The sequence below is a fragment of the Carcharhinus amblyrhynchos genome, chromosome 8, assembly GCF_965287045.1.
Source record: "Carcharhinus amblyrhynchos chromosome 8, sCarAmb.v2.hapA, whole genome shotgun sequence".
Lineage (NCBI taxonomy): Eukaryota > Metazoa > Chordata > Chondrichthyes > Carcharhiniformes > Carcharhinidae > Carcharhinus > Carcharhinus amblyrhynchos.
Genome location: NC_137331.1, coordinates 91,181,854 through 91,206,135, shown reverse-complemented (window position 1 = coordinate 91,206,135; position 24,282 = coordinate 91,181,854). Strand labels below are relative to the sequence as shown.

General features: G+C 54.6%; 37 non-coding genes across 37 annotated transcripts; 11 read left to right on the top strand and 26 right to left on the bottom strand.

Annotated features, from left to right (window-relative positions):
• Positions 1 to 330: 330 nt before the first annotated feature.
• Positions 331 to 403, bottom strand: trnaa-ugc (transfer RNA alanine (anticodon UGC)). Its single transcript has one exon. It is a non-coding gene; the product is annotated as a tRNA-Ala (tRNA).
• Positions 404 to 492: 89 nt separating this feature from the next.
• Positions 493 to 565, bottom strand: trnaa-agc (transfer RNA alanine (anticodon AGC)). Its single transcript has one exon. It is a non-coding gene; the product is annotated as a tRNA-Ala (tRNA).
• Positions 566 to 996: 431 nt separating this feature from the next.
• trnam-cau (transfer RNA methionine (anticodon CAU)) lies at positions 997 to 1,070 on the top strand. The gene has a single exon. It is a non-coding gene; the product is annotated as a tRNA-Met (tRNA).
• Positions 1,071 to 1,277: 207 nt separating this feature from the next.
• On the bottom strand, positions 1,278 to 1,350 carry trnaa-cgc (transfer RNA alanine (anticodon CGC)). Its single transcript has one exon. It is a non-coding gene; the product is annotated as a tRNA-Ala (tRNA).
• Positions 1,351 to 2,565: 1,215 nt separating this feature from the next.
• trnaa-ugc (transfer RNA alanine (anticodon UGC)) lies at positions 2,566 to 2,638 on the bottom strand. Its single transcript has one exon. It is a non-coding gene; the product is annotated as a tRNA-Ala (tRNA).
• An 89-nt stretch (positions 2,639 to 2,727) lies between these two features.
• Positions 2,728 to 2,800, bottom strand: trnaa-agc (transfer RNA alanine (anticodon AGC)). Its single transcript has one exon. It is a non-coding gene; the product is annotated as a tRNA-Ala (tRNA).
• A 431-nt stretch (positions 2,801 to 3,231) lies between these two features.
• trnam-cau (transfer RNA methionine (anticodon CAU)) lies at positions 3,232 to 3,304 on the top strand. Its single transcript has one exon. It is a non-coding gene; the product is annotated as a tRNA-Met (tRNA).
• A 207-nt stretch (positions 3,305 to 3,511) lies between these two features.
• On the bottom strand, positions 3,512 to 3,584 carry trnaa-ugc (transfer RNA alanine (anticodon UGC)). The gene has a single exon. It is a non-coding gene; the product is annotated as a tRNA-Ala (tRNA).
• Positions 3,585 to 4,937: 1,353 nt separating this feature from the next.
• On the bottom strand, positions 4,938 to 5,010 carry trnaa-agc (transfer RNA alanine (anticodon AGC)). The gene has a single exon. It is a non-coding gene; the product is annotated as a tRNA-Ala (tRNA).
• Positions 5,011 to 5,441: 431 nt separating this feature from the next.
• Positions 5,442 to 5,514, top strand: trnam-cau (transfer RNA methionine (anticodon CAU)). Its single transcript has one exon. It is a non-coding gene; the product is annotated as a tRNA-Met (tRNA).
• A 207-nt stretch (positions 5,515 to 5,721) lies between these two features.
• Positions 5,722 to 5,794, bottom strand: trnaa-cgc (transfer RNA alanine (anticodon CGC)). The gene has a single exon. It is a non-coding gene; the product is annotated as a tRNA-Ala (tRNA).
• A 1,187-nt stretch (positions 5,795 to 6,981) lies between these two features.
• trnaa-ugc (transfer RNA alanine (anticodon UGC)) lies at positions 6,982 to 7,054 on the bottom strand. Its single transcript has one exon. It is a non-coding gene; the product is annotated as a tRNA-Ala (tRNA).
• Positions 7,055 to 7,143: 89 nt separating this feature from the next.
• trnaa-agc (transfer RNA alanine (anticodon AGC)) lies at positions 7,144 to 7,216 on the bottom strand. Its single transcript has one exon. It is a non-coding gene; the product is annotated as a tRNA-Ala (tRNA).
• A 428-nt stretch (positions 7,217 to 7,644) lies between these two features.
• On the top strand, positions 7,645 to 7,717 carry trnam-cau (transfer RNA methionine (anticodon CAU)). Its single transcript has one exon. It is a non-coding gene; the product is annotated as a tRNA-Met (tRNA).
• A 207-nt stretch (positions 7,718 to 7,924) lies between these two features.
• On the bottom strand, positions 7,925 to 7,997 carry trnaa-cgc (transfer RNA alanine (anticodon CGC)). Its single transcript has one exon. It is a non-coding gene; the product is annotated as a tRNA-Ala (tRNA).
• A 1,195-nt stretch (positions 7,998 to 9,192) lies between these two features.
• On the bottom strand, positions 9,193 to 9,265 carry trnaa-ugc (transfer RNA alanine (anticodon UGC)). The gene has a single exon. It is a non-coding gene; the product is annotated as a tRNA-Ala (tRNA).
• An 89-nt stretch (positions 9,266 to 9,354) lies between these two features.
• trnaa-agc (transfer RNA alanine (anticodon AGC)) lies at positions 9,355 to 9,427 on the bottom strand. The gene has a single exon. It is a non-coding gene; the product is annotated as a tRNA-Ala (tRNA).
• Positions 9,428 to 9,858: 431 nt separating this feature from the next.
• trnam-cau (transfer RNA methionine (anticodon CAU)) lies at positions 9,859 to 9,931 on the top strand. The gene has a single exon. It is a non-coding gene; the product is annotated as a tRNA-Met (tRNA).
• A 207-nt stretch (positions 9,932 to 10,138) lies between these two features.
• trnaa-cgc (transfer RNA alanine (anticodon CGC)) lies at positions 10,139 to 10,211 on the bottom strand. The gene has a single exon. It is a non-coding gene; the product is annotated as a tRNA-Ala (tRNA).
• Positions 10,212 to 11,414: 1,203 nt separating this feature from the next.
• trnaa-ugc (transfer RNA alanine (anticodon UGC)) lies at positions 11,415 to 11,487 on the bottom strand. The gene has a single exon. It is a non-coding gene; the product is annotated as a tRNA-Ala (tRNA).
• Positions 11,488 to 11,576: 89 nt separating this feature from the next.
• Positions 11,577 to 11,649, bottom strand: trnaa-agc (transfer RNA alanine (anticodon AGC)). The gene has a single exon. It is a non-coding gene; the product is annotated as a tRNA-Ala (tRNA).
• A 431-nt stretch (positions 11,650 to 12,080) lies between these two features.
• trnam-cau (transfer RNA methionine (anticodon CAU)) lies at positions 12,081 to 12,154 on the top strand. Its single transcript has one exon. It is a non-coding gene; the product is annotated as a tRNA-Met (tRNA).
• Positions 12,155 to 12,361: 207 nt separating this feature from the next.
• trnaa-cgc (transfer RNA alanine (anticodon CGC)) lies at positions 12,362 to 12,434 on the bottom strand. Its single transcript has one exon. It is a non-coding gene; the product is annotated as a tRNA-Ala (tRNA).
• Positions 12,435 to 13,637: 1,203 nt separating this feature from the next.
• Positions 13,638 to 13,710, bottom strand: trnaa-ugc (transfer RNA alanine (anticodon UGC)). Its single transcript has one exon. It is a non-coding gene; the product is annotated as a tRNA-Ala (tRNA).
• An 89-nt stretch (positions 13,711 to 13,799) lies between these two features.
• On the bottom strand, positions 13,800 to 13,872 carry trnaa-agc (transfer RNA alanine (anticodon AGC)). The gene has a single exon. It is a non-coding gene; the product is annotated as a tRNA-Ala (tRNA).
• A 431-nt stretch (positions 13,873 to 14,303) lies between these two features.
• Positions 14,304 to 14,376, top strand: trnam-cau (transfer RNA methionine (anticodon CAU)). Its single transcript has one exon. It is a non-coding gene; the product is annotated as a tRNA-Met (tRNA).
• A 207-nt stretch (positions 14,377 to 14,583) lies between these two features.
• trnaa-cgc (transfer RNA alanine (anticodon CGC)) lies at positions 14,584 to 14,656 on the bottom strand. Its single transcript has one exon. It is a non-coding gene; the product is annotated as a tRNA-Ala (tRNA).
• A 1,203-nt stretch (positions 14,657 to 15,859) lies between these two features.
• trnaa-ugc (transfer RNA alanine (anticodon UGC)) lies at positions 15,860 to 15,932 on the bottom strand. Its single transcript has one exon. It is a non-coding gene; the product is annotated as a tRNA-Ala (tRNA).
• An 89-nt stretch (positions 15,933 to 16,021) lies between these two features.
• On the bottom strand, positions 16,022 to 16,094 carry trnaa-agc (transfer RNA alanine (anticodon AGC)). Its single transcript has one exon. It is a non-coding gene; the product is annotated as a tRNA-Ala (tRNA).
• Positions 16,095 to 16,525: 431 nt separating this feature from the next.
• Positions 16,526 to 16,598, top strand: trnam-cau (transfer RNA methionine (anticodon CAU)). The gene has a single exon. It is a non-coding gene; the product is annotated as a tRNA-Met (tRNA).
• A 207-nt stretch (positions 16,599 to 16,805) lies between these two features.
• Positions 16,806 to 16,878, bottom strand: trnaa-cgc (transfer RNA alanine (anticodon CGC)). The gene has a single exon. It is a non-coding gene; the product is annotated as a tRNA-Ala (tRNA).
• A 1,199-nt stretch (positions 16,879 to 18,077) lies between these two features.
• trnaa-ugc (transfer RNA alanine (anticodon UGC)) lies at positions 18,078 to 18,150 on the bottom strand. Its single transcript has one exon. It is a non-coding gene; the product is annotated as a tRNA-Ala (tRNA).
• Positions 18,151 to 18,239: 89 nt separating this feature from the next.
• On the bottom strand, positions 18,240 to 18,312 carry trnaa-agc (transfer RNA alanine (anticodon AGC)). Its single transcript has one exon. It is a non-coding gene; the product is annotated as a tRNA-Ala (tRNA).
• A 431-nt stretch (positions 18,313 to 18,743) lies between these two features.
• trnam-cau (transfer RNA methionine (anticodon CAU)) lies at positions 18,744 to 18,816 on the top strand. The gene has a single exon. It is a non-coding gene; the product is annotated as a tRNA-Met (tRNA).
• Positions 18,817 to 20,957: 2,141 nt separating this feature from the next.
• trnam-cau (transfer RNA methionine (anticodon CAU)) lies at positions 20,958 to 21,030 on the top strand. Its single transcript has one exon. It is a non-coding gene; the product is annotated as a tRNA-Met (tRNA).
• A 1,479-nt stretch (positions 21,031 to 22,509) lies between these two features.
• Positions 22,510 to 22,582, bottom strand: trnaa-ugc (transfer RNA alanine (anticodon UGC)). Its single transcript has one exon. It is a non-coding gene; the product is annotated as a tRNA-Ala (tRNA).
• Positions 22,583 to 23,175: 593 nt separating this feature from the next.
• On the top strand, positions 23,176 to 23,248 carry trnam-cau (transfer RNA methionine (anticodon CAU)). Its single transcript has one exon. It is a non-coding gene; the product is annotated as a tRNA-Met (tRNA).
• The last annotated feature ends 1,034 nt before the right edge of the window (positions 23,249 to 24,282 follow it).

Here is a 24,282-nt window from a genome sequence, read left to right as displayed (position 1 = left end):
GTACGATGGCAACTCTAGTCACCTGGTGTGCAGCGCACTTCCAAGTGTGCCTTCTTGGTGCAGTCGGCAGCGTGCGAGTCTCATCACGTGTGCACCCTGGATTCCACCTTGTGAAAGAGCAGATGTATTTGACACCTTCATTGCCAGCGTTGCTGCTGACAAATATGACGGCAGCTTCTTGCGGCAACTGCGCAAATCATTCAGAAACTCTGCGCCTGCCAGCGTGCGTGCGTGCGTGCGTGCGGCAGCGCGTGGAGAAAGCCTGGAGATGCGTAAAGTGAATGACGTGACGGACGGGCCTGAAACTTTGGGCCAAAGATAAAATCAGATTGGAGAATGTGGGCATCGATCCCACTACCTCTCGCATGCAAAGCGAGCGCTCTACCATTTGAGCTAATTCCCCGTGCCAATTCTGGCCTCAGCTTACTTGCTGTCCACGCTTCCGTCAGGCCCGGTCTCCAAGAAGCTTTGGCCCCAAGGTAAAAATCAAAGTGGAGAATGTGGGCATCGATCCCACTACCTCTCGCATGCTAAGCGAGCGCTCTACCATTTGAGCTAATTCCCCCAAGCTGTCAGTGGCACCAGCTTTCTTGCCACTCAGGATCTCCTCAGTCCGTCTCCAAGACGCTGGAGAAAGTGCAGAGGACCTCTTCGTCGGATCGGCCTGCTCTTTCCACACCGTAGTTTTTCCATTTCATCGACATCTTTGAAATCCATTGAAAGCCACAATCTTTGCTGATTGTGACAGTGCGCCCTTTAGCCCTCGAGCGCTTCATCTACGTCTTGATGCCAAAGCTTTGGCTGTGCTGCGGCCCGCCTGCGTCAAGCTGCAGCTTGGGCCGACGTCGTGACGGATAACGTGTCTGTCTTCCTATCACAAGCTGCCATATTGTTCTCTAATCTGCCCCAATCTTGCGTGAACTCTTTGCATTGTGACCGCGTGGAGCCTGACCATGGCAAATCTACTCATGCAGTGTAGAGGGCACGCCAGCCTGTGCCTTCTTAGCGCAGTAGGCAGCGCGTCAGTCTCATAATCTGAAGGTCCTGAGTTCAATCCTCAGTAGAGGGCAGGGCTATTTTTCCACCTTCTTTTCTTCCATTCACCTCTCATTGCCCTCTTTACTGCTGACAGATATGAAGGCAGCTTGCATGCAAAAGCTCTGCAAGTCATTCAGACTCTGTGCGGACGGCAGCGTGCGGACCAAGCCTGGGGACATGTGAACTTTGCGGCAGGAATGCTGGGCACGAAGATTTGGCCCAAAGGTTAAAAATCAAAGTGGAGAATGTGGGCATCGATCCCACTGCCTCTCACATGCGAAGCGAGCGCTCTACCACTTGAGCTAATTCCCCCACGCCCATGGCTGCGCCTGCTTTCTTGCTGCCCAACATCTCCTCGCACCCTGGCTCCCAGATGCTCACGAAAGTGCAGAGAAATTCTTCATCGGATCGGCCTGCTGCTTCAACGCAGTCATTTTGCCATTCAATCGAAAGGAGCCAGCGGCCGCGCTCGTGCCGTCAGCGCGAGGGGAAATGGCATTCGACGCGTAATCGTCAGCCAAGCGGCTGCATTTGCACCTTCAAAGCGAGGCGAGCCCAGAGGAAAACAGCAGTCAGTCAGCACGAGTGTGAGGAGGCAGGCGAGAAGCCTGTCTCAGCGTTAGCAATCTTCCTTTGCTTGCAGCTGAGGGCTCAGCTTTCGCTGGTGTCGCTGCTCAATGCCACTGCCGCTGGCCCGCGCGTGCAACTGCACAAACATCGCAGCCGTCTGGAGGCTCTTTTCCCACAGGCAAAGACGGCTCCTCTGCCTTCGTAGCGGCGCGTTCACTGATAAACTAGTCGTCCCGTTAGGAGTGCCGCTGTCACTGAAACTTTTGCTTACTTTTCGACGGGCGCGCAAACGTTCTTGAAGTCATTCAAGCCGTGACCTAAGGACGACTTTGGTGTCTTTACTCCTCGTGCCTTCTGCCGGACCGACTGAGCGCTCGATGCCAATCCTTCAAATACGCACGCACGCACGCACGCAGCGGATTTTCACCCTGCCCCGTTCAGCCCTTGACTGCTTCATCTACAGCTTCATGGCAAAGCTGTAGGCATACACTTAGCCGCCAGCTTCGCCCTGCACCGTGGGCCCTTTCTGACTCTGCATCACAAGCTGAGCTATTGCTGTGTCATTTCCTCAGTCTTTTCTCAACACTTTGCTTTGTGGCTCGATGCAGGCTGTACGATGGCAACTCTAGTCACCTGGTGTGCAGCGCACTTCCAAGTGTGCCTTCTTGGTGCAGTCGGCAGCGTGCGAGTCTCATCACGTGTGCACCCTGGATTCCACCTTGTGAAAGAGCAGATGTATTTGACACCTTCATTGCCAGCGTTGCTGCTGACAAATATGACGGCAGCTTCTTGCGGCAACTGCGCAAATCATTCAGAAACTCTGCGCCTGCCAGCGTGCGTGTGTGCGTGCGTGCGTGCGTGTGTGCGTGCGGCAGCGCGTGGAGAAAGCCTGGAGATGCGTAAAGTGAATGACGTGACGGACGGGCCTGAAACTTTGGGCCAAAGATAAAATCAGATTGGAGAATGTGGGCATCGATCCCACTACCTCTCGCATGCAAAGCGAGCGCTCTACCATTTGAGCTAATTCCCCGTGCCAATTCTGGCCTCAGCTTACTTGCTGTCCACGCTTCCGTCAGGCCCGGTCTCCAAGAAGCTTTGGCCCCAAGGTAAAAATCAAAGTGGAGAATGTGGGCATCGATCCCACTACCTCTCGCATGCTAAGCGAGCGCTCTACCATTTGAGCTAATTCCCCCAAGCTGTCAGTGGCACCAGCTTTCTTGCCGCTCAGGATCTCCTCAGTCCGTCTCCAAGACGCTGGAGAAAGTGCAGAGGACCTCTTCGTCGGATCGGCCTGCTCTTTCCACACCGTAGTTTTTCCATTTCATCGACATCTTTGAAATCCATTGAAAGCCACAATCTTTGCTGATTGTGACAGTGCGCCCTTTAGCCCTCGAGCGCTTCATCTACGTCTTGATGCCAAAGCTTTGGCTGTGCTGCGGCCCGCCTGCGTCAAGCTGCAGCTTGGGCCGACGTCGTGACGGATAACGTGTCTGTCTTCCTATCACAAGCTGCCATATTGTTCTCTAATCTGCCCCAATCTTGCGTGAACTCTTTGCATTGTGACCGCGTGGAGCCTGACCATGGCAAATCTACTCATGCAGTGTAGAGGGCACGCCAGCCTGTGCCTTCTTAGCGCAGTAGGCAGCGCGTCAGTCTCATAATCTGAAGGTCCTGAGTTCAATCCTCAGAGTGGGCAGGGCTATTTTTCCACCTTCTTTTCTTCCATTCACCTCTCATTGCCCTCTTTACTGCTGACAGATATGAAGGCAGCTTGCATGCTAAAGCTCTGCAAGTCATTCAGACTCTGTGCGGACGGCAGCGTGCGGACCAAGCCTGGGGACGTGTGAACTTTGCGGCAGGAATGCTGGGCACGAAGATCTGGCCCAAAGGTTAAAAATCAAAGTGGAGAATGTGGGCATCGATCCCACTGCCTCTCACATGCAAAGCGAGCGCTCTACCACTTGAGCTAATTCCCCCACGCCCATGGCTGCGCCTGCTTTCTTGCTGCCCAACATCTCCTCGCACCCTGGCTCCCAGATGCTCACGAAAGTGCAGAGAAATTCTTCATCGGATCGGCCTGCTGCTTCAACGCAGTCATTTTGCCATTCAATCGAAAGGAGCCAGCGGCCGCGCTCGTGCCGTCAGCGCGAGGGGAAATGGCATTCGACGCGTAATCGTCAGCCAAGCGGCTGCATTTGCACCTTCAAAGCGAGGCGAGCCCAGAGGAAAACAGCAGTCAGTCAGCACGAGTGTGAGGAGGCAGGCGAGAAGCCTGTCTCAGCGTTAGCAATCTTCCTTTGCTTGCAGCTGAGGGCTCAGCTTTCGCTGGTGTCGCTGCTCAATGCCACTGCCGCTGGCCCGCGCGTGCAACTGCACAAACATCGCAGCCGTCTGGAGGCTCTTTTCCCACAGGCAAAGACGGCTCCTCTGCCTTCGTAGCGGCGCGTTCACTGATAAACTAGTCGTCCCGTTAGGAGTGCCGCTGTCACTGAAACTTTTGCTTACTTTTCGACGGGCGCGCAAACGTTCTTGAAGTCATTCAAGCCGTGACCTAAGGACGACTTTGGTGTCTTTACTCCTCGTGCCTTCTGCCGGACCGACTGAGCGCTCGATGCCAATCCTTCAAATACGCACGCACGCAGCGGATTTTCACCCTGCCCCGTTGAGCCCTTGACTGCTTCATCTACAGCTTCATGGCAAAGCTGTAGGCATACACTTAGCCGCCAGCTTCGCCCTGCACCGTGGGCCCTTTCTGACTCTGCATCACAAGCTGAGCTATTGCTGTGTCATTTCCTCAGTCTTTTCTCAACACTTTGCTTTGTGGCTCGATGCAGGCTGTACGATGGCAACTCTAGTCACCTGGTGTGCAGCGCACTTCCAAGTGTGCCTTCTTGGTGCAGTCGGCAGCGTGCGAGTCTCATCACGTGTGCACCCTGGATTCCACCTTGTGAAAGAGCAGATGTATTTGACACCTTCATTGCCAGCGTTGCTGCTGACAAATATGACGGCAGCTTCTTGCGGCAACTGCGCAAATCATTCAGAAACTCTGCGCCTGCCAGTGTGCGTGCATGCGTGCGTGCGGCAGCGCGTGGAGAAAGCCTGGAGATGCGTAAAGTGAATGACGTGACGGACGGGCCTGAAACTTTGGGCCAAAGATAAAATCAGATTGGAGAATGTGGGCATCAATCCCACTACCTCTCGCATGCAAAGCGAGCGCTCTACCATTTGAGCTAATTCCCCGTGCCAATTCTGGCCTCAGCTTACTTGCTGTCCACGCTTCCGTCAGGCCCGGTCTCCAAGAAGCTTTGGCCCCAAGGTAAAAATCAAAGTGGAGAATGTGGGCATCGATCCCACTACCTCTCGCATGCTAAGCGAGCGCTCTACCATTTGAGCTAATTCCCCCAAGCTGTCAGTGGCACCAGCTTTCTTGCCGCTCAGGATCTCCTCAGTCCGTCTCCAAGACGCTGGAGAAAGTGCAGAGGACCTCTTCGTCGGATCGGCCTGCTCTTTCCACACCGTAGTTTTTCCATTTCATCGACATCTTTGAAATCCATTGAAAGCCACAATCTTTGCTGATTGTGACAGTGCGCCCTTTAGCCCTCGAGCGCTTCATCTACGTCTTGATGCCAAAGCTTTGGCTGTGCTGCGGCCCGCCTGCGTCAAGCTGCAGCTTGGGCCGACGTCGTGACGGATAACGTGTCTGTCTTCCTATCGCAAGCTGCCATATTGTTCTCTAATCTGCCCCAATCTTGCGTGAACTCTTTGCATTGTGACCGCGTGGAGCCTGACCATGGCAAATCTACTCATGCAGTGTAGAGGGCACGCCAGCCTGTGCCTTCTTAGCGCAGTAGGCAGCGCGTCAGTCTCATAATCTGAAGGTCCTGAGTTCAATCCTCAGAGAGGGCAGGGCTATTTTTCCACCTTCTTTTCTTCCATTCACCTCTCATTGCCCTCTTTACTGCTGACAGATATGAAGGCAGCTTGCATGCAAAAGCTCTGCAAGTCATTCAGACTCTGTGCGGACGGCAGCGTGCGGACCAAGCCTGGGGACGTGTGAACTTTGCGGCAGGAATGCTGGGCACGAAGATTTGGCCCAAAGGTTAAAAATCAAAGTGGAGAATGTGGGCATCGATCCCACTGCCTCTCACATGCGAAGCGAGCGCTCTACCACTTGAGCTAATTCCCCCACGCCCATGGCTGCGCCTGCTTTCTTGCTGCCCAACATCTCCTCGCACCCTGGCTCCCAGATGCTCACGAAAGTGCAGAGAAATTCTTCATCGGATCGGCCTGCTGCTTCAACGCAGTCATTTTGCCATTCAATCGAAAGGAGCCAGCGGCCGCGCTCGTGCCGTCAGCGCGAGGGGAAATGGCATTCGACGCGTAATCGTCAGCCAAGCGGCTGCATTTGCACCTTCAAAGCGAGGCGAGCCCAGAGGAAAACAGCAGTCAGTCAGCACGAGTGTGAGGAGGCAGGCGAGAAGCCTGTCTCAGCGTTAGCAATCTTCCTTTGCTTGCAGCTGAGGGCTCAGCTTTCGCTGGTGTCGCTGCTCAATGCCACTGCCGCTGGCCCGCGCGTGCAACTGCACAAACATCGCAGCCGTCTGGAGGCTCTTTTCCCACAGGCAAAGACGGCTCCTCTGCCTTCGTAGCGGCGCGTTCACTGATAAACTAGTCGTCCCGTTAGGAGTGCCGCTGTCACTGAAACTTTTGCTTACTTTTCGACGGGCGCGCAAACGTTCTTGAAGTCATTCAAGCCGTGACCTAAGGACGACTTTGGTGTCTTTACTCCTCGTGCCTTCTGCCGGACCGACTGAGCGCTCGATGCCAATCCTTCAAATACGCAGGCACGCACGCACGCAGCGGATTTTCACCCTGCCCCGTTCAGCCCTTGACTGCTTCATCTACAGCTTCATGGCAAAGCTGTAGGCATACACTTAGCCGCCAGCTTCGCCCTGCACCGTGGGCCCTTTCTGACTCTGCATCACAAGCTGAGCTATTGCTGTGTCATTTCCTCAGTCTTTTCTCAACACTTTGCTTTGTGGCTCGATGCAGGCTGTACGATGGCAACTCTAGTCACCTGGTGTGCAGCGCACTTCCAAGTGTGCCTTCTTGGTGCAGTCGGCAGCGTGCGAGTCTCATCACGTGTGCACCCTGGATTCCACCTTGTGAAAGAGCAGATGTATTTGACACCTTCATTGCCAGCGTTGCTGCTGACAAATATGACGGCAGCTTCTTGCGGCAACTGCGCAAATCATTCAGAAACTCTGCGCCTGCCAGCGTGCGTGCGGCAGCGCGTGGAGAAAGCCTGGAGATGCGTAAAGTGAATGACGTGACGGACGGGCCTGAAACTTTGGGCCAAAGATAAAATCAGATTGGAGAATGTGGGCATCGATCCCACTACCTCTCGCATGCAAAGCGAGCGCTCTACCATTTGAGCTAATTCCCCGTGCCAATTCTGGCCTCAGCTTACTTGCTGTCCACGCTTCCGTCAGGCCCGGTCTCCAAGAAGCTTTGGCCCCAAGGTAAAAATCAAAGTGGAGAATGTGGGCATCGATCCCACTACCTCTCGCATGCTAAGCGAGCGCTCTACCATTTGAGCTAATTCCCCCAAGCTGTCAGTGGCACCAGCTTTCTTGCCGCTCAGGATCTCCTCAGTCCGTCTCCAAGACGCTGGAGAAAGTGCAGAGGACCTCTTCGTCGGATCGGCCTGCTCTTTCCACACCGTAGTTTTTCCATTTCATCGACATCTTTGAAATCCATTGAAAGCCACAATCTTTGCTGATTGTGACAGTGCGCCCTTTAGCCCTCGAGCGCTTCATCTACGTCTTGATGCCAAAGCTTTGGCTGTGCTGCGGCCCGCCTGCGTCAAGCTGCAGCTTGGGCCGACGTCGTGACGGATAACGTGTCTATCTTCCTATCACAAGCTGCCATATTGTTCTCTAATCTGCCCCAATCTTGCGTGAACTCTTTGCATTGTGACCGCGTGGAGCCTGACCATGACAAATCTCATGCAGTGTAGAGGGCACGCCAGCCTGTGCCTTCTTAGCGCAGTAAGCAGCGCGTCAGTCTCATAATCTGAAGGTCCTGAGTTCAATCCTCAGAGAGGGCAGGGCTATTTTTCCACCTTCTTTTCTGCCATTCACCTCTCATTGCCCTCTTTACTGCTGACAGATATGAAGGCAGCTTGCATGCAAAAGCTCTGCAAGTCATTCAGACTCTGTGCGGACGGCAGCGTGCGGACCAAGCCTGGGGACGTGTGAACTTTGCGGCAGGAATGCTGGGCACGAAGATTTGGCCCAAAGGTTAAAAATCAAAGTGGAGAATGTGGGCATCGATCCCACTGCCTCTCACATGCGAAGCGAGCGCTCTACCACTTGAGCTAATTCCCCCACGCCCATGGCTGCGCCTGCTTTCTTGCTGCCCAACATCTCCTCGCACCCTGGCTCCCAGATGCTCACGAAAGTGCAGAGAAATTCTTCATCGGATCGGCCTGCTGCTTCAACGCAGTCATTTTGCCATTCAATCGAAAGGAGCCAGCGGCCGCGCTCGTGCCGTCAGCGCGAGGGGAAATGGCATTCGACGCGTAATCGTCAGCCAAGAGGCTGCATTTGCACCTTCAAAGCGAGGCGAGCCCAGAGGGAAACAGCAGTCAGTCAGCACGAGTGTGAGGAGGCAGGCGAGAAGCCTGTCTCAGCGTTAGCAATCTTCCTTTGCTTGCAGCTGAGGGCTCAGCTTTCGCTGGTGTCGCTGCTCAATGCCACTGCCGCTGGCCCGCGCGTGCAACTGCACAAACATCGCAGCCGTCTGGAGGCTCTTTTCCCACAGGCAAAGACGGCTCCTCTGCCTTCGTAGCGGCGCGTTCACTGATAAACTAGTCGTCCCGTTAGGAGTGCCGCTGTCACTGAAACTTTTGCTTACTTTTCGACGGGCGCGCAAACGTTCTTGAAGTCATTCAAGCCGTGACCTAAGGACGACTTTGGTGTCTTTACTCCTCGTGCCTTCTGCCGGACCGACTGAGCGCTCGATGCCAATCCTTCAAATACGCACGCACGCACGCAGCGGATTTTCACCCTGCCCCGTTCAGCCCTTGACTGCTTCATCTACAGCTTCATGGCAAAGCTGTAGGCATACACTTAGCCGCCAGCTTCGCCCTGCACCGTGGGCCCTTTCTGACTCTGCATCACAAGCTGAGCTATTGCTGTGTCATTTCCTCAGTCTTTTCTCAACACTTTGCTTTGTGGCTCGATGCAGGCTGTACGATGGCAACTCTAGTCACCTGGTGTGCAGCGCACTTCCAAGTGTGCCTTCTTGGTGCAGTCGGCAGCGTGCGAGTCTCATCACGTGTGCACCCTGGATTCCACCTTGTGAAAGAGCAGATGTATTTGACACCTTCATTGCCAGCGTTGCTGCTGACAAATATGACGGCAGCTTCTTGCGGCAACTGCGCAAATCATTCAGAAACTCTGCGCCTGCCAGCGTGCGTGCGTGCGTGCGTGCGGCAGCGCGTGGAGAAAGCCTGGAGATGCGTAAAGTGAATGACGTGACGGACGGGCCTGAAACTTTGGGCCAAAGATAAAATCAGACTGGAGAATGTGGGCATCGATCCCACTACCTCTCGCATGCAAAGCGAGCGCTCTACCATTTGAGCTAATTCCCCGTGCCAATTCTGGCCTCAGCTTACTTGCTGTCCACGCTTCCGTCAGGCCCGGTCTCCAAGAAGCTTTGGCCCCAAGGTAAAAATCAAAGTGGAGAATGTGGGCATCGATCCCACTACCTCTCGCATGCTAAGCGAGCGCTCTACCATTTGAGCTAATTCCCCCAAGCTGTCAGTGGCACCAGCTTTCTTGCCGCTCAGGATCTCCTCAGTCCGTCTCCAAGACGCTGGAGAAAGTGCAGAGGACCTCTTCGTCGGATCGGCCTGCTCTTTCCACACCGTAGTTTTTCCATTTCATCGACATCTTTGAAATCCATTGAAAGCCACAATCTTTGCTGATTGTGACAGTGCGCCCTTTAGCCCTCGAGCGCTTCATCTACGTCTTGATGCCAAAGCTTTGGCTGTGCTGCGGCCCGCCTGCGTCAAGCTGCAGCTTGGGCCGACGTCGTGACGGATAACGTGTCTGTCTTCCTATCACAAGCTGCCATATTGTTCTCTAATCTGCCCCAATCTTGCGTGAACTCTTTGCATTGTGACCGCGTGGAGCCTGACCATGGCAAATCTACTCATGCAGTGTAGAGGGCACGCCAGCCTGTGCCTTCTTAGCGCAGTAGGCAGCGCGTCAGTCTCATAATCTGAAGGTCCTGAGTTCAATCCTCAGAGAGGGCAGGGCTATTTTTCCACCTTCTTTTCTTCCATTCACCTCTCATTGCCCTCTTTACTGCTGACAGATATGAAGGCAGCTTGCATGCAAAAGCTCTGCAAGTCATTCAGACTCTGTGCGGACGGCAGCGTGCGGACCAAGGCTGGGGACGTGTGAACTTTGCGGCAGGAATGCTGGGCACGAAGATTTGGCCCAAAGGTTAAAAATCAAAGTGGAGAATGTGGGCATCGATCCCACTGCCTCTCACATGCGAAGCGAGCGCTCTACCACTTGAGCTAATTCCCCCACGCCCATGGCTGCGCCTGCTTTCTTGCTGCCCAACATCTCCTCGCACCCTGGCTCCCAGATGCTCACGAAAGTGCAGAGAAATTCTTCATCGGATCGGCCTGCTGCTTCAACGCAGTCATTTTGCCATTCAATCGAAAGGAGCCAGCGGCCGCGCTCGTGCCGTCAGCGCGAGGGGAAATGGCATTCGACGCGTAATCGTCAGCCAAGCGGCTGCATTTGCACCTTCAAAGCGAGGCGAGCCCAGAGGAAAACAGCAGTCAGTCAGCACGAGTGTGAGGAGGCAGGCGAGAAGCCTGTCTCAGCGTTAGCAATCTTCCTTTGCTTGCAGCTGAGGGCTCAGCTTTCGCTGGTGTCGCTGCTCAATGCCACTGCCGCTGGCCCGCGCGTGCAACTGCACAAACATCGCAGCCGTCTGGAGGCTCTTTTCCCACAGGCAAAGACGGCTCCTCTGCCTTCGTAGCGGCGCGTTCACTGATAAACTAGTCGTCCCGTTAGGAGTGCCGCTGTCACTGAAACTTTTGCTTACTTTTCGACGGGCGCGCAAACGTTCTTGAAGTCATTCAAGCCGTGACCTAAGGACGACTTTGGTGTCTGTACTCCTCGTGCCTTCTGCCGGACCGACTGAGCGCTCGATGCCAATCCTTCAAATACGCACGCACGCACGCACGCACGCAGCGGATTTTCACCCTGCCCCGTTGAGCCCTTGACTGCTTCATCTACAGCTTCATGGCAAAGCTGTAGGCATACACTTAGCCGCCAGCTTCGCCCTGCACCGTGGGCCCTTTCTGACTCTGCATCACAAGCTGAGCTATTGCTGTGTCATTTCCTCAGTCTTTTCTCAACACTTTGCTTTGTGGCTCGATGCAGGCTGTACGATGGCAACTCTAGTCACCTGGTGTGCAGCGCACTTCCAAGTGTGCCTTCTTGGTGCAGTCGGCAGCGTGCGAGTCTCATCACGTGTGCACCCTGGATTCCACCTTGTGAAAGAGCAGATGTATTTGACACCTTCATTGCCAGCGTTGCTGCTGACAAATATGACGGCAGCTTCTTGCGGCAACTGCGCAAATCATTCAGAAACTCTGCGCCTGCCAGCGTGCGTGCGTGCGTGCGTGCGGCAGCGCGTGGAGAAAGCCTGGAGATGCGTAAAGTGAATGACGTGACGGACGGGCCTGAAACTTTGGGCCAAAGATAAAATCAGATTGGAGAATGTGGGCATCGATCCCACTACCTCTCGCATGCAAAGCGAGCGCTCTACCATTTGAGCTAATTCCCCGTGCCAATTCTGGCCTCAGCTTACTTGCTGTCCACGCTTCCGTCAGGCCCGGTCTCCAAGAAGCTTTGGCCCCAAGGTAAAAATCAAAGTGGAGAATGTGGGCATCGATCCCACTACCTCTCGCATGCTAAGCGAGCGCTCTACCATTTGAGCTAATTCCCCCAAGCTGTCAGTGGCACCAGCTTTCTTGCCACTCAGGATCTCCTCAGTCCGTCTCCAAGACGCTGGAGAAAGTGCAGAGGACCTCTTCGTCGGATCGGCCTGCTCTTTCCACACCGTAGTTTTTCCATTTCATCGACATCTTTGAAATCCATTGAAAGCCACAATCTTTGCTGATTGTGACAGTGCGCCCTTTAGCCCTCGAGCGCTTCATCTACGTCTTGATGCCAAAGCTTTGGCTGTGCTGCGGCCCGCCTGCGTCAAGCTGCAGCTTGGGCCGACGTCGTGACGGATAACGTGTCTGTCTTCCTATCACAAGCTGCCATATTGTTCTCTAATCTGCCCCAATCTTGCGTGAACTCTTTGCATTGTGACCGCGTGGAGCCTGACCATGGCAAATCTACTCATGCAGTGTAGAGGGCACGCCAGCCTGTGCCTTCTTAGCGCAGTAGGCAGCGCGTCAGTCTCATAATCTGAAGGTCCTGAGTTCAATCCTCAGTAGAGGGCAGGGCTATTTTTCCACCTTCTTTTCTTCCATTCACCTCTCATTGCCCTCTTTACTGCTGACAGATATGAAGGCAGCTTGCATGCAAAAGCTCTGCAAGTCATTCAGACTCTGTGCGGACGGCAGCGTGCGGACCAAGCCTGGGGACATGTGAACTTTGCGGCAGGAATGCTGGGCACGAAGATTTGGCCCAAAGGTTAAACATCAAAGTGGAGAATGTGGGCATCGATCCCACTGCCTCTCACATGCGAAGCGAGCGCTCTACCACTTGAGCTAATTCCCCCACGCCCATGGCTGCGCCTGCTTTCTTGCTGCCCAACATCTCCTCGCACCCTGGCTCCCAGATGCTCACGAAAGTGCAGAGAAATTCTTCATCGGATCGGCCTGCTGCTTCAACGCAGTCATTTTGCCATTCAATCGAAAGGAGCCAGCGGCCGCGCTCGTGCCGTCAGCGCGAGGGGAAATGGCATTCGACGCGTAATCGTCAGCCAAGCGGCTGCATTTGCACCTTCAAAGCGAGGCGAGCCCAGAGGAAAACAGCAGTCAGTCAGCACGAGTGTGAGGAGGCAGGCGAGAAGCCTGTCTCAGCGTTAGCAATCTTCCTTTGCTTGCAGCTGAGGGCTCAGCTTTCGCTGGTGTCGCTGCTCAATGCCACTGCCGCTGGCCCGCGCGTGCAACTGCACAAACATCGCAGCCGTCTGGAGGCTCTTTTCCCACAGGCAAAGACGGCTCCTCTGCCTTCGTAGCGGCGCGTTCACTGATAAACTAGTCGTCCCGTTAGGAGTGCCGCTGTCACTGAAACTTTTGCTTACTTTTCGACGGGCGCGCAAACGTTCTTGAAGTCATTCAAGCCGTGACCTAAGGACGACTTTGGTGTCTTTACTCCTCGTGCCTTCTGCCGGACCGACTGAGCGCTCGATGCCAATCCTTCAAATACGCACGCACGCACGCACGCAGCGGATTTTCACCCTGCCCCGTTCAGCCCTTGACTGCTTCATCTACAGCTTCATGGCAAAGCTGTAGGCATACACTTAGCCGCCAGCTTCGCCCTGCACCGTGGGCCCTTTCTGACTCTGCATCACAAGCTGAGCTATTGCTGTGTCATTTCCTCAGTCTTTTCTCAACACTTTGCTTTGTGGCTCGATGCAGGCTGTACGATGGCAACTCTAGTCACCTGGTGTGCAGCGCACTTCCAAGTGTGCCTTCTTGGTGCAGTCGGCAGCGTGCGAGTCTCATCACGTGTGCACCCTGGATTCCACCTTGTGAAAGAGCAGATGTATTTGACACCTTCATTGCCAGCGTTGCTGCTGACAAATATGACGGCAGCTTCTTGCGGCAACTGCGCAAATCATTCAGAAACTCTGCGCCTGCCAGCGTGCGTGCGTGCGTGTGTGCGTGCGGCAGCGCGTGGAGAAAGCCTGGAGATGCGTAAAGTGAATGACGTGACGGACGGGCCTGAAACTTTGGGCCAAAGATAAAATCAGATTGGAGAATGTGGGCATCGATCCCACTACCTCTCGCATGCAAAGCGAGCGCTCTACCATTTGAGCTAATTCCCCGTGCCAATTCTGGCCTCAGCTTACTTGCTGTCCACGCTTCCGTCAGGCCCGGTCTCCAAGAAGCTTTGGCCCCAAGGTAAAAATCAAAGTGGAGAATGTGGGCATCGATCCCACTACCTCTCGCATGCTAAGCGAGCGCTCTACCATTTGAGCTAATTCCCCCAAGCTGTCAGTGGCACCAGCTTTCTTGCCGCTCAGGATCTCCTCAGTCCGTCTCCAAGACGCTGGAGAAAGTGCAGAGGACCTCTTCGTCGGATCGGCCTGCTCTTTCCACACCGTAGTTTTTCCATTTCATCGACATCTTTGAAATCCATTGAAAGCCACAATCTTTGCTGATTGTGACAGTGCGCCCTTTAGCCCTCGAGCGCTTCATCTACGTCTTGATGCCAAAGCTTTGGCTGTGCTGCGGCCCGCCTGCGTCAAGCTGCAGCTTGGGCCGACGTCGTGACGGATAACGTGTCTGTCTTCCTATCACAAGCTGCCATATTGTTCTCTAATCTGCCCCAATCTTGCGTGAACTCTTTGCATTGTGACCGCGTGGAGCCTGACCATGGCAAATCTACTCATGCAGTGTAGAGGGCACGCCAGCCTGTGCCTTCTTAGCGCAGTAGGCAGCGCGTCAGTCTCATAATCTGAAGGTCCTGAGTTCAATCCTCAGAGAGGGCAGGGCTATTTTTCCACCTTCTTTTCTTCCATTCACCTCTCATTGCCCTCTTTACTGCTGACAGATATGAAGGCAGCTTGCATGCTAAAGCTCTGCAAGTCATTCAGACTCTGTGCGGACGGCAGCGTGCGGACCAAGCCTGGGGACGTGTGAACTTTGCGGCAGGAATGCTGGGCACGAAGATCTGGCCCAAAGGTTAAAAATCAAAGTGGAGAATGTGGGCATCGATCCCACTGCCTCTCACATGCGAAGCGAGCGCTCTACCACTTGAGCTAATTCCCCCACGCCCATGGCTGCACCTGCTTTCTTGCTGCCCAACATCTCCTCGCACCCTGGCTCCCAGATGCTCACGAAAGTGCAGAGAAATTCTTCATCGGATCGGCCTGCTGCTTCAACGCAGTCATTTTGCCATTCAATCGAAAGGAGCCAGCGGCCGCGCTCGTGCCGTCAGCGCGAGGGGAAATGGCATTCGACGCGTAATCGTCAGCCAAGCGGCTGCATTTGCACCTTCAAAGCGAGGCGAGCCCAGAGGAAAACAGCAGTCAGTCAGCACGAGTGTGAGGAGGCAGGCGAGAAGCCTGTCTCAGCGTTAGCAATCTTCCTTTGCTTGCAGCTGAGGGCTCAGCTTTCGCTGGTGTCGCTGCTCAATGCCACTGCCGCTGGCCCGCGCGTGCAACTGCACAAACATCGCAGCCGTCTGGAGGCTCTTTTCCCACAGGCAAAGACGGCTCCTCTGCCTTCGTAGCGGCGCGTTCACTGATAAACTAGTCGTCCCGTTAGGAGTGCCGCTGTCACTGAAACTTTTGCTTACTTTTCGACGGGCGCGCAAACGTTCTTGAAGTCATTCAAGCCGTGACCTAAGGACGACTTTGGTGTCTGTACTCCTCGTGCCTTCTGCCGGACCGACTGAGCGCTCCATGCCAATCCTTCAAATACGCACGCACGCACGCACGCAGCGGATTTTCACCCTGCCCCGTTCAGCCCTTGACTGCTTCATCTACAGCTTCATGGCAAAGCTGTAGGCATACACTTAGCCGCCAGCTTCGCCCTGCACCGTGGGCCCTTTCTGACTCTGCATCACAAGCTGAGCTATTGCTGTGTCATTTCCTCAGTCTTTTCTCAACACTTTGCTTTGTGGCTCGATGCAGGCTGTACGATGGCAACTGTAGTCACCTGGTGTGCAGCGCACTTCCAAGTGTGCCTTCTTGGTGCAGTCGGCAGCGTGCGAGTCTCATCACGTGTGCACCCTGGATTCCACCTTGTGAAAGAGCAGATGTATTTGACACCTTCATTGCCAGCGTTGCTGCTGACAAATATGACGGCAGCTTCTTGCGGCAACTGCGCAAATCATTCAGAAACTCTGCGCCTGCCAGCGTGCGTGCGTGCGTGCGTGCGTGCGGCAGCGCGTGGAGAAAGCCTGGAGATGCGTAAAGTGAATGACGTGACGGACGGGCCTGAAACTTTGGGCCAAAGATAAAATCAGATTGGAGAATGTGGGCATCGATCCCACTACCTCTCGCATGCAAAGCGAGCGCTCTACCATTTGAGCTAATTCCCCGTGCCAATTCTGGCCTCAGCATACTTGCTGTCCACGCTTCCGTCAGGCCCGGTCTCCAAGAAGCTTTGGCCCCAAGGTAAAAATCAAGGTGGAGAATGTGGGCATCGATCCCACTACCTCTCGCATGCTAAGCGAGCGCTCTACCATTTGAGCTAATTCCCCCAAGCTGTCAGTGGCACCAGCTTTCTTGCCGCTCAGGATCTCCTCAGTCCGTCTCCAAGACGCTGGAGAAAGTGCAGAGGACCTCTTCGTCGGATCGGCCTGCTCTTTCCACACCGTAGTTTTTCCATTTCATCGACATCTTTGAAATCCATTGAAAGCCACAATCTTTGCTGATTGTGACAGTGCGCCCTTTAGCCCTCGAGCGCTTCATCTACGTCTTGATGCCAAAGCTTTGGCTGTGCTGCGGCCCGCCTGCGTCAAGCTGCAGCTTGGGCCGACGTCGTGACGGATAACCTGTCTGTCTTCCTATCACAAGCTGCCATATTGTTCTCTAATCTGCCCCAATCTTGCGTGAACTCTTTGCATTGTGACCGCGTGGAGCCTGACCATGGCAAATCTACTCATGCAGTGTAGAGGGCACGCCAGCCTGTGCCTTCTTAGCGCAGTAGGCAGCGCGTCAGTCTCATAATCTGAAGGTCCTGAGTTCAATCCTCAGAGAGGGCAGGGCTATTTTTCCACCTTCTTTTCTTCCATTCACCTCTCATTGCCCTCTTTACTGCTGACAGATATGAAGGCAGCTTGCATGCAAAAGCTCTGCAAGTCATTCAGACTCTGTGCGGACGGCAGCGTGCGGACCAAGCCTGGGGACGTGTGAACTTTGCGGCAGGAATGCTGGGCACGAAGATCTGGCCCAAAGGTTAAAAATCAAAGTGGAGAATGTGGGCATCGATCCCACTGCCTCTCACATGCGAAGCGAGCGCTCTACCACTTGAGCTAATTCCCCCACGCCCATGGCTGCGCCTGCTTTCTTGCTGCCCAACATCTCCTCGCACCCTGGCTCCCAGATGCTCACGAAAGTGCAGAGAAATTCTTCATCGGATCGGCCTGCTGCTTCAACGCAGTCATTTTGCCATTCAATCGAAAGGAGCCAGCGGCCGCGCTCGTGCCGTCAGCGCGAGGGGAAATGGCATTCGACGCGTAATCGTCAGCCAAGCGGCTGCATTTGCACCTTCAAAGCGAGGCGAGCCCAGAGGAAAACAGCAGTCAGTCAGCACGAGTGTGAGGAGGCAGGCGAGAAGCCTGTCTCAGCGTTAGCAATCTTCCTTTGCTTGCAGCTGAGGGCTCAGCTTTCGCTGGTGTCGCTGCTCAATGCCACTGCCGCTGGCCCGCGCGTGCAACTGCACAAACATCGCAGCCGTCTGGAGGCTCTTTTCCCACAGGCAAAGACGGCTCCTCTGCCTTCGTAGCGGCGCGTTCACTGATAAACTAGTCGTCCCGTTAGGAGTGCCGCTGTCACTGAAACTTTTGCTTACTTTTCGACGGGCGCGCAAACGTTCTTGAAGTCATTCAAGCCGTGACCTAAGGACGACTTTGGTGTCTGTACTCCTCGTGCCTTCTGCCGGACCGACTGAGCGCTCGATGCCAATCCTTGAAATACGCACGCACGCACGCACGCAGCGGATTTTCACCCTGCCCCGTTCAGCCCTTGACTGCTTCATCTACAGCTTCATGGCAAAGCTGTAGGCATACACTTAGCCGCCAGCTTCGCCCTGCACCGTGGGCCCTTTCTGACTCTGCATCACAAGCTGAGCTATTGCTGTGTCATTTCCTCAGTCTTTTCTCAACACTTTGCTTTGTGGCTCGATGCAGGCTGTACGATGGCAACTCTAGTCACCTGGTGTGCAGCGCACTTCCAAGTGTGCCTTCTTGGTGCAGTCGGCAGCGTGCGAGTCTCATCACGTGTGCACCCTGGATTCCACCTTGTGAAAGAGCAGATGTATTTGACACCTTCATTGCCAGCGTTGCTGCTGACAAATATGACGGCAGCTTCTTGCGGCAACTGCGCAAATCATTCAGAAACTCTGCGCCTGCCAGCGTGCGTGCGTGCGTGCGTGCGGCAGCGCGTGGAGAAAGCCTGGAGATGCGTAAAGTGAATGACGTGACGGACGGGCCTGAAACTTTGGGCCAAAGATAAAATCAGATTGGAGAATGTGGGCATCGATCCCACTACCTCTCGCATGCAAAGCGAGCGCTCTACCATTTGAGCTAATTCCCCGTGCCAATTCTGGCCTCAGCTTACTTGCTGTCCACGCTTCCGTCAGGCCCGGTCTCCAAGAAGCTTTGGCCCCAAGGTAAAAATCAAGGTGGAGAATGTGGGCATCGATCCCACTACCTCTCGCATGCTAAGCGAGCGCTCTACCATTTGAGCTAATTCCCCCAAGCTGTCAGTGGCACCAGCTTTCTTGCCGCTCAGGATCTCCTCAGTCCGTCTCCAAGACGCTGGAGAAAGTGCAGAGGACCTCTTCGTCGGATCGGCCTGCTCTTTCCACACCGTAGTTTTTCCATTTCATCGACATCTTTGAAATCCATTGAAAGCCACAATCTTTGCTGATTGTGACAGTGCGCCCTTTAGCCCTCGAGCGCTTCATCTACGTCTTGATGCCAAAGCTTTGGCTGTGCTGCGGCCCGCCTGCGTCAAGCTGCAGCTTGGGCCGACGTCGTGACGGATAACCTGTCTGTCTTCCTATCACAAGCTGCCATATTGTTCTCTAATCTGCCCCAATCTTGCGTGAACTCTTTGCATTGTGACCGCGTGGAGCCTGACCATGGCAAATCTACTCATGCAGTGTAGAGGGCACGCCAGCCTGTGCCTTCTTAGCGCAGTAGGCAGCGCGTCAGTCTCATAATCTGAAGGTCCTGAGTTCAATCCTCAGAGAGGGCAGGGCTATTTTTCCACCTTCTTTTCTTCCATTCACCTCTCATTGCCCTCTTTACTGCTGACAGATATGAAGGCAGCTTGCATGCTAAAGCTCTGCAAGTCATTCAGACTCTGTGCGGACGGCAGCGTGCGGACCAAGTCTGGGGACGTGTGAACTTTGCGGCAGGAATGCTGGGCACGAAGATCTGGCCCAAAGGTTAAAAATCAAAGTGGAGAATGTGGGCATCGATCCCACTGCCTCTCACATGCGAAGTGAGCGCTCTACCACTTGAGCTAATTCCCCCACGCCCACGGCTGCGCCTGCTTTCTTGCTGCCCAACATCTCCTCGCACCCTGGCTCCCAGATGCTCACGAAAGTGCAGAGAAATTCTTCATCGGATCGGCCTGCTGCTTCAACGCAGTCATTTTGCCATTCAATCGAAAGGAGCCAGCGGCCGCGCTCGTGCCGTCAGCGCGAGGGGAAATGGCATTCGACGCGTAATCGTCAGCCAAGCGGCTGCATTTGCACCTTCAAAGCGAGGCGAGCCCAGAGGAAAACAGCAGTCAGTCAGCACGAGTGTGAGGAGGCAGGCGAGAAGCCTGTCTCAGCGTTAGCAATCTTCCTTTGCTTGTAGCTGAGGGCTCAGCTTTCGCTGGTGTCGCTGCTCAATGCCACTGCCGCTGGCCTGCGCGTGCAACTGCACAAACATCGCAGCCGTCTGGAGGCTCTTTTCCCACAGGCAAAGACGGCTCCTCTGCCTTCGTAGCGGCGCGTTCACTGATAAACTAGTCGTCCCGTTAGGAGTGCCGCTGTCACTGAAACTTTTGCTTACTTTTCGACGGGCGCGCAAACGTTCTTGAAGTCATTCAAGCCGTGACCTAAGGACGACTTTGGTGTCTGTACTCCTCGTGCCTTCTGCCGGACCGACTGAGCGCTCGATGCCAATCCTTGAAATACGCACGCACGCACGCACGCAGCGGATTTTCACCCTGCCCCGTTCAGCCCTTGACTGCTTCATCTACAGCTTCATGGCAAAGCTGTAGGCATACACTTAGCCGCCAGCTTCGCCCTGCACCGTGGGCCCTTTCTGACTCTGCATCACAAGCTGAGCTATTGCTGTGTCATTTCCTCAGTCTTTTCTCAACACTTTGCTTTGTGGCTCGATGCAGGCTGTACGATGGCAACTCTAGTCACCTGGTGTGCAGCGCACTTCCAAGTGTGCCTTCTTGGTGCAGTCGGCAGCGTGCGAGTCTCATCACGTGTGCACCCTGGATTCCACCTTGTGAAAGAGCAGATGTATTTGACACCTTCATTGCCAGCGTTGCTGCTGACAAATATGACGGCAGCTTCTTGCGGCAACTGCGCAAATCATTCAGAAACTCTGCGCCTGCCAGCGTGCGTGCGTGCGTGCGGCAGCGCGTGGAGAAAGCCTGGAGATGCGTAAAGTGAATGACGTGACGGACGGGCCTGAAACTTTGGGCCAAAGATAAAATCAGATTGGAGAATGTGGGCATCGATCCCACTACCTCTCGCAAGCAAAGCGAGCGCTCTACCATTTGAGCTAATTCCCCGTGCCAATTCTGGCCTCAGCTTACTTGCTGTCCACGCTTCCGTCAGGCCCGGTCTCCAAGAAGCTTTGGCCCCAAGGTAAGAATCAAAGTGGAGTATGTGGGCATCGATCCCACTACCTCTCGCATGCTAAGCGAGCGCTCTACCATTTGAGCTAATTCCCCCAAGCTGTCAGCGGCACCAGCTTTCTTGCCGCTCAGGATCTCCTCAGTCCGTCTCCAAGACGCTGGAGAAAGTGCAGAGGACCTCTTCGTCGGATCGGCCTGCTCTTTCCACACCGTAGTTTTTCCATTTCATCGACATCTTTGAAATCCATTGAAAGCCACAATCTTTGCTGATTGTGACAGTGCGCCCTTTAGCCCTCGAGCGCTTCATCTACGTCTTGATGCCAAAGCTTTGGCTGTGCTGCGGCCCGCCTGCGTCAAGCTGCAGCTTGGGCCGACGTCGTGACGGATAACCTGTCTGTCTTCCTATCACAAGCTGCCATATTGTTCTCTAATCTGCCCCAATCTTGCGTGAACTCTTTGCATTGTGACCGCGTGGAGCCTGACCATGGCAAATCTACTCATGCAGTGTAGAGGGCACGCCAGCCTGTGCCTTCTTAGCGCAGTAGGCAGCGCGTCAGTCTCATAATCTGAAGGTCCTGAGTTCAATCCTCAGAGAGGGCAGGGCTATTTTTCCACCTTCTTTTCTTCCATTCACCTCTCATTGCCCTCTTTACTGCTGACAGATATGAAGGCAGCTTGCATGCTAAAGCTCTGCAAGTCATTCAGACTCTGTGCGGACGGCAGCGTGCGGACCAAGTCTGGGGACGTGTGAACTTTGCGGCAGGAATGCTGGGCACGAAGATCTGGCCCAAAGGTTAAAAATCAAAGTGGAGAATGTGGGCATCGATCCCACTGCCTCTCACATGCGAAGTGAGCGCTCTACCACTTGAGCTAATTCCCCCACGCCCACGGCTGCGCCTGCTTTCTTGCTGCCCAACATCTCCTCGCACCCTGGCTCCCAGATGCTCACGAAAGTGCAGAGAAATTCTTCATCGGATCGGCCTGCTGCTTCAACGCAGTCATTTTGCCATTCAATCGAAAGGAGCCAGCGGCCGCGCTCGTGCCGTCAGCGCGAGGGGAAATGGCATTCGACGCGTAATCGTCAGCCAAGCGGCTGCATTTGCACCTTCAAAGCGAGGCGAGCCCAGAGGAAAACAGCAGTCAGTCAGCACGAGTGTGAGGAGGCAGGCGACAAGCCTGTCTCAGCGTTAGCAATCTTCCTTTGCTTGCAGCTGAGGGCTCAGCTTTCGCTGGTGTCGCTGCTCAATGCCACTGCCGCTGGCCCGCGCGTGCAACTGCACAAACATCGCAGCCGTCTGGAGGCTCTTTTCCCACAGGCAAAGACGGCTCCTCTGCCTTCGTAGCGGCGCGTTCACTGATAAACTAGTCGTCCCGTTAGGAGTGCCGCTGTCACTGAAACTTTTGCTTACTTTTCGACGGGCGCGCAAACGTTCTTGAAGTCATTCAAGCCGTGACCTAAGGACGACTTTGGTGTCTGTACTCCTCGTGCCTTCTGCCGGACCGACTGAGCGCTCGATGCCAATCCTTGAAATACGCAGGCACGCACGCACGCAGCGGATTTTCACCCTGCCCCGTTCAGCCCTTGACTGCTTCATCTACAGCTTCATGGCAAAGCTGTAGGCATACACTTAGCCGCCAGCTTCGCCCTGCACCGTGGGCCCTTTCTGACTCTGCATCACAAGCTGAGCTATTGCTGTGTCATTTCCTCAGTCTTTTCTCAACACTTTGCTTTGTGGCTCGATGCAGGCTGTACGATGGCAACTCTAGTCACCTGGTGTGCAGCGCACTTCCAAGTGTGCCTTCTTGGTGCAGTCGGCAGCGTGCGAGTCTCATCACGTGTGCACCCTGGATTCCACCTTGTGAAAGAGCAGATGTATTTGACACCTTCATTGCCAGCGTTGCTGCTGACAAATATGACGGCAGCTTCTTGCGGCAACTGCGCAAATCATTCAGAAACTCTGCGCCTGCCAGCGTGCGTGCGTGCGTGCGTGCGGCAGCGCGTGGAGAAAGCCTGGAGATGCGTAAAGTGAATGACGTGACGGACGGGCCTGAAACTTTGGGCCAAAGATAAAATCAGATTGGAGAATGTGGGCATCGATCCCACTACCTCTCGCATGCAAAGCGAACGCTCTACCATTTGAGCTAATTCCCCGTGCCAATTCTGGCCTCAGCTTACTTGCTGTCCACGCTTCCGTCAGGCCCGGTCTCCAAGAAGCTTTGGCCCCAAGGTAAAAATCAAGGTGGAGAATGTGGGCATCGATCCCACTACCTCTCGCATGCTAAGCAAGCGCTCTACCATTTGAGCTAATTCCCCCAAGCTGTCAGTGGCACCAGCTTTCTTGCCGCTCAGGATCTCCTCAGTCCGTCTCCAAGACGCTGGAGAAAGTGCAGAGGACCTCTTCGTCGGATCGGCCTGCTCTTTCCACACCGTAGTTTTTCCATTTCATCGACATCTTTGAAATCCATTGAAAGCCACAATCTTTGCTGATTGTGACAGTGCGCCCTTTAGCCCTCGAGCGCTTCATCTACGTCTTGATGCCAAAGCCTTGGCTGTGCTGCGGCCCGCCTGCGTCAAGCTGCAGCTTGGGCCGACGTCGTGACGGATAACGTGTCTGTCTTCCTATCACAAGCTGCCATATTGTTCTCTAATCTGCCCCAATCTTGCGTGAACTCTTTGCATTGTGACCGCGTGGAGCCTGACCATGGCAAATCTACTCATGCAGTGTAGAGGGCACGCCAGCCTGTGCCTTCTTAGCGCAGTAGGCAGCGCGTCAGTCTCATAATCTGAAGGTCCTGAGTTCAATCCTCAGAGAGGGCAGGGCTATTTTTCCACCTTCTTTTCTTCCATTCACCTCTCATTGCCCTCTTTACTGCTGACAGATATGAAGGCAGCTTGCATGCAAAAGCTCTGCAAGTCATTCAGACTCTGTGCGGACGGCAGCGTGCGGACCAAGCCTGGGGACGTGTGAACTTTGCGGCAGGAATGCTGGGCACGAAGATTTGGCCCAAAGGTTAAAAATCAAAGTGGAGAATGTGGGCATCGATCCCACTGCCTCTCACATGCGAAGCAAGCGCTCTACCACTTGAGCTAATTCCCCCACGCCCATAGCTGTACCTGCTTTCTTGCTGCCCAACATCTCCTCGCACCCTGGCTCCCAGATGCTCACGAAAGTGCAGAGAAATTCTTCATCGGATCGGCCTGCTGCTTCAACGCAGTCATTTTGCCATTCAATCGAAAGGAGCCAGCGGCCGCGCTCGTGCCGTCAGCGCGAGGGGAAATGGCATTCGACGCGTAATCGTCAGCCAAGCGGCTGCATTTGCACCTTCAAAGCGAGGCGAGCCCAGAGGAAAACAGCAGTCAGTCAGCACGAGTGTGAGGAGGCAGGCGAGAAGCCTGTCTCAGCGTTAGCAATCTTCCTTTGCTTGCAGCTGAGGGCTCAGCTTTCGCTGGTGTCGCTGCTCAATGCCACTGCCGCTGGCCCGCGCGTGCAACTGCACAAACATCGCAGCCGTCTGGAGGCTCTTTTCCCACAGGCAAAGACGGCTCCTCTGCCTTCGTAGCGGCGCGTTCACTGATAAACTAGTCGTCCCGTTAGGAGTGCCGCTGTCACTGAAACTTTTGCTTACTTTTCGACGGGCGCGCAAACGTTCTTGAAGTTATTCAAGCCGTGACCTAAGGACGACTTTGGTGTCTGTACTCCTCGTGCCTTCTGCCGGACCGACTGAGCGCTCGATGCCAATCCTTGAAATACGCAGGCACGCACGCACGCAGCGGATTTTCACCCTGCCCCGTTCAGCCCTTGACTGCTTCATCTACAGCTTCATGGCAAAGCTGTAGGCATACACTTAGCC